Here is an 8,189-nt window from a genome sequence, read left to right on the forward strand (position 1 = left end):
GCGGCAACGTAGGAGTAGGCAAAATGCAACAGGGAATAACAATATTAATGTGCTAATAGTAAACTGCGGGAGCGTCTATAGAAAGGTCCCAGAACTGCTCTCATTAATAAACGGTCACAATGCCCATATAGTACTAGGGACAGAAAGTTGGCTGAAACCAGACGTAAACAGTAATGAAATCCTAAACTCAGATTGGAATGTATACCGTAGAGACAGGCTGAACAGTGAAGGGGGAGGCGTGTTTATAGCGATAAGAAGTGCAATAGTATCGAAGGAAATTGACGGAGATCCGAAATGTGAAATGATTTGGGTGAAGGTCACGGTTAAAGAAGGCTCAGACATGGTAATTGGATGTCTCTATAGGCCCCCTGGCTCAACAGCTGTTGTGGCTGAGCACCTGAAGGATAATTTGGAAAATATTTCGAGTAGATTTCCCCACCATGTTATAGTTCTGGGTGGAGATTTTAATTTGCCAGATATAGACTGGGAGACTCAAACGTTCATAACGGGTGGCAGGGACAAAGAATCCTGTGAAATTTTTTTAAGTGCTTTATCTGAAAACTACCTTGAGCAGTTAAACAGAGAACCGACTCGTGGGGATAACATATTAGACCTTCTGGTGACAAACAGACCCGAACTATTTGAAAAAGTTAACGCAGAACAGGGAATCAGCGATCATAAAGCGGTTACGGCATCGATGATTTCAGCCGTAAATAGGAATATTAAAAAGGGTAGGAAGATTTTTCTGTTTAGAAAAAGTGACAAAAAGCAGATTTCAGAGTACCTGTTGGCTCAACACAAAAGTTTTGTCTCAAGTACAGATAGTGTTGAGGATCAGTGGACGAAGTTCAAAACCGTCGTACATTATGCGTTAGATGAGTATGTGCCAAGCAAGATCGTAAGAGATGGGAAAGAGCCACCGTGGTACAACAACCGAGTTAGAAAACTGCTGCGGAAGCAAAGGGAACTTCACAGCAAACATAAACATAGCCAAAGCCTTGCAGACAAACAAAAATTACACGAAGCGAAATGTAGTGTGAGGAGGGCTATGCGAGAGGCGTTCAATGAATTCGAAAGTAAAGTTCTATGTACTGACTTGGCAGAAAATCCTAAGAAATTTTGGTCTTATGTCAAAGCGGTAGGTGGATCAAAACAAAATGTCCAGACACTCTGTGACCAAAATGGTACTGAAACAGAGGATGACAGACTAAAGGCCGAAATACTAAATGTCTTTTTCCAAAGTTGTTTCACAGAGGAAGATTGCACTGTAGTTCCTTCTCTAGATTGTCGCACAGATGACAAAATGGTAGATATCGAAATAGACGACAGAGGGATAGAGAAACAATTAAAATCGCTCAAAAGAGGAAAGGCCTCTGGACCTGATGGGATACCAGTTCAATTTTACACAGAGTACGCGAAGGAACTTGCCCCCCTTCTTGCAGCGGTGTACCGTAGGTCTCTAGAAGAGCGTAGCGTTCCAAAGGATTGGAAAAGGGCACAGGTCATCCCCGTTTTCAAGAAGGGACGTCGAACAGATGTGCAGAACTATAGACCTATATCTCTAACGTCGATCAGTTGCAGAATTTTGGAACACGTATTGTGTTCGAGTATAATGACTTTTCTGGAGACTAGAAATCTACTCTGTAGGAATCAGCATGGGTTTCGAAAAAGACGGTCATGTGAAACCCAGCTCGCGCTATTCGTCCACGAGACTCAGAGGGCCATAGACACGGGTTCACAGGTAGATGCCGTGTTTCTTGACTTCCGCAAGGCGTTCGATACAGTTCCCCACAGTCGTTTAATGAACAAAGTAAGAGCATATGGACTATCAGACCAATTGTGTGATTGGATTGAGGAGTTCCTAGATAACAGGACGCAGCATGTTATTCTCAATGGAGAGAAGTCTTCCGAAGTAAGAGTGATTTCAGGTGTGCCGCAGGGGAGTGTCATAGGACCGTTGCTATTCACAATATACATAAATGACCTGGTGGATGACATCGGAAGTTCACTGAGGCTTTTTGCAGATGATGCTGTGGTGTACCGCGAGGTTGTAACAATGGAAAATTGTATTGAAGTGCAGGAGGATCTGCAGCGAATTGACGCATGGTGCAGGGAATGGCAATTGAATCTCAATGTAGACAAGTGTAAAGTGCTGCGAATATACAGAAAGATAGATCCTTTATCATTTAGCTACAAAATAGCAGGTCAGCAACTGGAAGCAGTTAATACCATAAATTATCTGGGAGTACGCATTAGGAGTGATTTAAAATGGAATGATCATATAATGTTGATCGTCGGTAAAGCAGATGCCAGACTGAGATTCATTGGAAGAATCCTAAGGAAATGCAATCCGAAAACAAAGGAAGTAGGTTACAGTACGCTTGTTCGCCCACTGCTTGAATACTGCTCAGCAGTGTGGGATCCGTACCAGATAGGGTTGATAGAAGAGATAGAGAAGCGCGCTTCGTTACAGGATCATTTAGTAATCGCGAAAGCGTTACGGAGATGATAGATAAACTCCAGTGGAAGACTCTGCAGGAGAGACGCTCAGTAGCTCGGTACGGGCTTTTATTGAAGTTTCGAGAACATACCTTCACCGAAGAGTCAAGCAGTATATTGCTCCCTCCTACGTATATCTCGCGAAGAGACCATGAGGATAAAACCAGAGAGATTAGAGCCCACACAGAGGCATACCGACAGTCCTTCTTTCCACGAACAATACGAGACTGGAATAGAAGGGAGAACCGATTGAGGTACTGAAGGTACCCTCCGCCACACACCGTCAGGTGGCTTGCGGAGTATGGACGTAGATGTAGATGTAGATGTATAGATTTAAGTGTCAGGAAGTTATTTCTGAAAGTATTTGTATGGAGTGTAGCCATGTATGGAAGTGAAACATGGACGGTAAATAGTTTGGACAAGAAGAGAATAGAAGCTTTTGAAATGTGATGCCACAGAAGAATGCTGAGATTAGATGGGTAGATCACATAACTAGTGAGGAAGTATTGAATAGTATTGGGGAGAAGAGAAGTTTGTGGCACAACTTGACCAGAAGAAGGGATCGGTTGGTAGGACATGTTCTGAGGCATCAAGGGATCACCAATTTAGTATTGGAGGGCAGCGTGAAGGGTAAAAATCATAGGGGGAGACCAAGAGATGAATACACTAAGCAGATTCAGAAGGATGTAGGTTGCAGGTCAGGACTGAAGACCACAACAACAACAAACAACAACAACCAAATGAGAAGGTCTTACTTCTGAATGCCTGACGGAGAACAGTGATGATGTACGTTGCAAAGAAAACAGGATCAACACCGAAACGCAGAACACCACAAAGAAGAAAACTGATGGGAGAACGGGTGAGCATAGATGTACGACTAGATCCTGGAAAACACTTTACCGTGCCAAGGAAAATGCAGAAGAGATGTGCACATTGCAAGAAAAAAACAACAAAATGTGTGAAAGGTGCAATGTTGGTGTACATGAAGAGTATTTCGATTCACTTCATACTGAATAGATACTAAAAACTATTGCAAACGGCGTTTTTAGTTTGTTCACGATTTATGTTATAGTTTTCTGCATTGTAAACATTTTTTTTTGTCAGCTAATTTTGCCAATGTCCCAAAATAGGACAGCATTTGGTTTTTGTACTAATACAGCGAAATTTTTCAGAGCAGATTCTTCTTTCATTTATTACTCAGAGTTTCACATTAATGTAAAAAAAGTTGAAAAAATTAACTAATAAAGTTTTGGCAAGTAATGGGTTATTGAACTTTCACGAAGAATCCGACCATATTACTCTGAAACGACAGCAAGCATGCAGATGCTTACTACTGATTCTTTTAACAGCGTAATCTGCTTCTGCAGAAGAACTACGGAAATAGCCACTGATAAAGATTTTTTAGGGAAATGGCTTTGTCGATAATTGATTCTGTTCTGTAGTGGAATTCAAAAAGTTGTCTACTAGCCTCCAATACATACTTCTCTATTGTCTTATGCTGATTTAAACGAAACACTTGCCATGACCCAAGAAATAGCTGAAGAATGTGTAGAAGAAGCGATTATCGTAACATGATTTGAGCAGAGCCGAAACGGCTATGCATGTTCAAGAAAGTGAAGAGCCTAAATTTAATAATATTTTCGTACATTCGGTGGGTTCCGCAAACAGATAGCATTTTTAAAGCAATAGGAAAATTCATAGCTTACTGTGGATTGGCTGAAGTACTGGTTCAGACGAAAGTATTAGCAGGCGGCTCAGGGAACAGCTTTTTAGACTGCCAACACTTTGATCGTTCTAAGCGACTACACCCGCTGACCGCCGCTGTCTTGCAAAAGTTACACTTTGAACAGTGTTTACCTACTACTCAGTTTTCGCTCGAGATGCCCGACGAACTGCCGAAAATAATTCCTGATGCAACAACTAATCAAACTCTTTCTGACGTCAACTAAAGGATTGAGTTTCCTGATTTATTGAGCCTCGTAGTTAACCGTTATAAAGGGTTCTGCAAATGTACTTGGGTGAGTGTATATGGGAAAGGTCTAATACTACAAGCAGTATTGCGAGTTTGTCTAATTCCTCCGTCAGTTCTCGAGAAGCACACCTACCAATAACTTCGAAATGCACTTGGACTCAATTTTCAGCTGACTGAGTTTTTTCCTGCATTAAACTAATTTAATTATGCTACACTGTTCTTAATATAATTAAAGTAACTTAATCATTTCGCACGAAGAGAAATCACCCCTGGCTACCGAATTTCGACGAGGAACATTTGGAATTAGACATACGAAAGCCTATTTTGTTAGATCAGCTGTTGACTTACGCTAGAGCAGGCCATTAATGCTAATGCCCGTCATCAGTCAAGGAAAAAACGATTATGCGGTGCAATCTGTGCCTAACGCGTCTCAATATTGGTTATAATAATTGCAGGAAGAAAAAACAAAGAAAAAAGTGCTCATGAAAACTTCGATTTAGTTCCAATTCCACATTTAAAGGAGAATTAATTAATACGTATGTGCAATAACAAAGACCGTGAAAACGTATTGGAGCAAAATACCCAAACGTAAAAGCAATTTTCGCGACCCCACATAGTGTCGAAAAGACAGAAGTAGTGCGGAACGACGAAACTGATCAAGAAGGAGAAGCATGTCTAGCAGTGTTACAACAAAATTCCCAACAAAGAAGAAATAATGTAATAGAAGAGCAACGTTAAAATTTTACGGAAACAGATCGGCAACAAAGCAAACATACAGAAAAACACGAAAAAGATCGGGTAGCAATAGTAGTGATGAACAGACTACAGAAGTAATAAATAAACTTCGCTTATAAAGTCAGGTCGCGGCACAATCATTGAAGACATCTTCAAATACAGGATGCGCAAGAAGGCAAGGATGTCACTGTCTTAAAAAATGAGGCATGACTATAAAATGTAATGAACATCCAAGCACAGTGATCGGGAGAACGGATAAACTACGTAAATACTGTAAGGCGAAAAAATTTAAGGGAGGAACGCCAAGTATACGCTCCTCAAATAGTAAAATTACACTGAAGAGCCAAAGAAATTGGTACACCTGACTCATATCGTATAGGGCCCCCGCGAGCACGCAGAAGTGTCGCAACACGACGTGGCATGGACTCGGCTATTGTCTGAAGTAGTGCTGGAGGGAACTGACACCATGAAACCTGCAGGGCTGTTCATAAATCCGTAATGCTTCATCTATATTTTTTATAAATTTTTGCTTTAAAATTTTCGCATATTGGTACCCTATTTTCTGTATGTGTAAAGTAAAGTGTACTGTACTGGAGGTTGAAGTTTTTTGCACTGTATGTCATTAATGTATTTAAAATGCTATATAAATTGTTTATTACGTTAAAATATTTTCTGATGGCATTTTGTATTTAAAATTGTTTGTGTATATATTCAAAATATCCACGGGTGTACTGCCGGTCTACAGTGTCCAACGGGCACAATATTTCAGCGGTCATACATGTCGCCATCATCAGGTGAACTGACGGACTGAGCTCCTGTGAACGTGCCGGCACGGAGATCCGTACACTATGGCTGCTCAGGGAGAACTGGTTTCGGTCGCGGCGGCGGCCGATTTAAATACCCTCCGCCCGCGGCGCGCTCACTCCGCCGTCCGCGCCCCGCGCCACGGTCGCGCGGTGGAACAGATTGCGACGGCGTCTGAGATGACGTCGGTGTAATGGCTCTGTCCGCCGTGGTCGTCACAACTATACATTTGCTCGATTTACTCTTGATTAACCCGATCGCTGGTTCCCAAGCCTTGCTAAGATTATAGCCACAGTCACGGTTTATGAGGTCGTCATTGGTGCGAATTTCGATGGCCTGTCTAACAACGCTGTCCCAGTATCTCGACGTCTGTACCAGAATCCTCGTGCGTTCATACTCCATAGCGTGATTTTCCGACAAACAATGTTCAGCGACCGCCGACTTGCTCGGATACATCAGTCGAGTGTGCCTCTGGTGTTCACGGCATCGATCCTCGACGGTACGCATCGTCTGACCAATATACGACCTGCCACATTGACACGGAATATGGTACACGCCGGCCTTCCTCAAACCGAGGTCATCTTTGGCGCTCCCCACCAGTGCACGAGTTTTATTCGGAGGACAAAACACAGTTCCGACTCGGTGTTTCTTCAAAATGCGGGCGATTTTCCCCGAGAGTGCGCCTGTGTATGGAATAAATGCAGTGCCTACCTCCTCCCTCGTGATTTCATCCATCTCCACAGGTTGTGCTGTAGTGGTTGGGCGGAGAGCACGTTGAATCTGCCACTCTGAGTACCCATTTTCTCGAAATACAGTCCTCAGATGTTCCAATTCCTGGGGTAGACTCTGCGTCAGAGATAGTGCGCGCCCTATGTACTAGAGTTTTAAGTACCCCATTCCTCTGTGAAGGGTGGTGGCAGCTGTCTGCGTGCAAATATAGATCAGTGTGCGTAGTCTTCTGATATACCCCATGGCCTAGGGTGCCATCAGGCCTTCTCTTGACCAGGACGTCAAGGAAAGGTAGTTTACCCTCCGTTTCAGTCTCCATAGTGAATCTGATGTTGGGGTGAATCGAGCTTAGATGTGTAAGGAAGACAAGGAGTTTATCCATACCATGTGGCCAGATGACGAACGTGTCGTCCACGTAACGGAAAAAGCAAGTACGTTTCCATACGGATGACGACAGGGCTTCCTCCTCGAAGTTCTCCATGTACAAATTTGCTACCACCGGTGAGAGTGGGCTACCCATGGCGACTCCCTCCGCTTGTTCGTAGTATGCTCCATTAAAAAGAAAATACGTGGAAGTCAAGACATGCCTAAAAAGTTCAGTGGTCTTCTCGTCAAACTTCTGACTGATCAATTCTAGTGACTCTCGCAGGGCTACTCTCGTGAACAAGGAAACGACGTCAAAACTCACCATGATATCTGACTCACCCAACGTGAAGCTATCAAGGCGTTTAACAAAATCCACGGAATTACGGATGTGATGAGGGCATTTACCCACATAAGGACTTAATATTCCCGTCAGGTATTTGGCCAACAAATATGTAGGTGCCCTGATGTTGCTGACAATGGGGCGTAATGGTACCGCCTCTTTGTGAACCTTCGGGAGTCCATATAGTCTAGGCGGTACCGGACCTTGGGGTAACAATTTCTTAGCGTCACCCTCCGGTAAATCTGCGTCCTTGAGAAGCGACCTCGTCTTGTTGTCCACCTTCTTTGTAGGGTCAACGCTGATCTTCCGGTAGGAATCGTCATTTAGCAGGCTGTGTATCTTATCAGTGTAGTCCTTATGGGAGCAACAACTGTAGCATTGCCTTTGTCAGCCGGTTGTTCATGTTGATGTAAATTTGACAATTGTAAGAAAGGGTCACGCTTAGGGACAATGTATGAAATAGGTGTCAAGCAAAAGCCAGTGTGCTTTTGTTTGGAACGGAAGTGGCTCTGGGTAGTCGAAAAGGCGGCAAAGGCGAATTGGCGCGCTACCTAGAGCAAGCGCGGGAAGTAAGTAGTGGCTTACGGCATAGCTGCGAGTTGCTGGGCTACTGTATGTAAAACTGAACGACGCCAAGAAGACAAACTGAGCCCATACATCAAGACACTTGCATGTTGTGCTGTGGTTAGTGCAGCCGTTATAATTATTCGCCACACCCAAGCCTACAGCCACCTGATAAGATTT

The 8,189-nt window shown here is 43.4% G+C and overlaps 1 protein-coding gene across 1 annotated transcript in view; it reads right to left on the reverse strand.

The window, feature by feature from the left end:
- The window catches only part of LOC124712490 (proteoglycan 4-like), a 113,309-nt gene extending 109,038 nt beyond the window's left edge, over positions 1-4,271 (reverse strand). The window contains exon 1 of the mRNA XM_047242785.1: positions 4,206-4,271. The gene's annotated coding sequence lies outside the window, so the exon portion shown is untranslated. The remainder of the gene's footprint in view (positions 1-4,205) is intronic.
- Positions 4,272-8,189: the final 3,918 nt, after the last annotated feature.

The sequence above is a fragment of the Schistocerca piceifrons genome, chromosome 8, assembly GCF_021461385.2.
Source record: "Schistocerca piceifrons isolate TAMUIC-IGC-003096 chromosome 8, iqSchPice1.1, whole genome shotgun sequence".
In the NCBI taxonomy this organism is placed as follows: Eukaryota; Metazoa; Arthropoda; class Insecta; order Orthoptera; family Acrididae; genus Schistocerca; species Schistocerca piceifrons.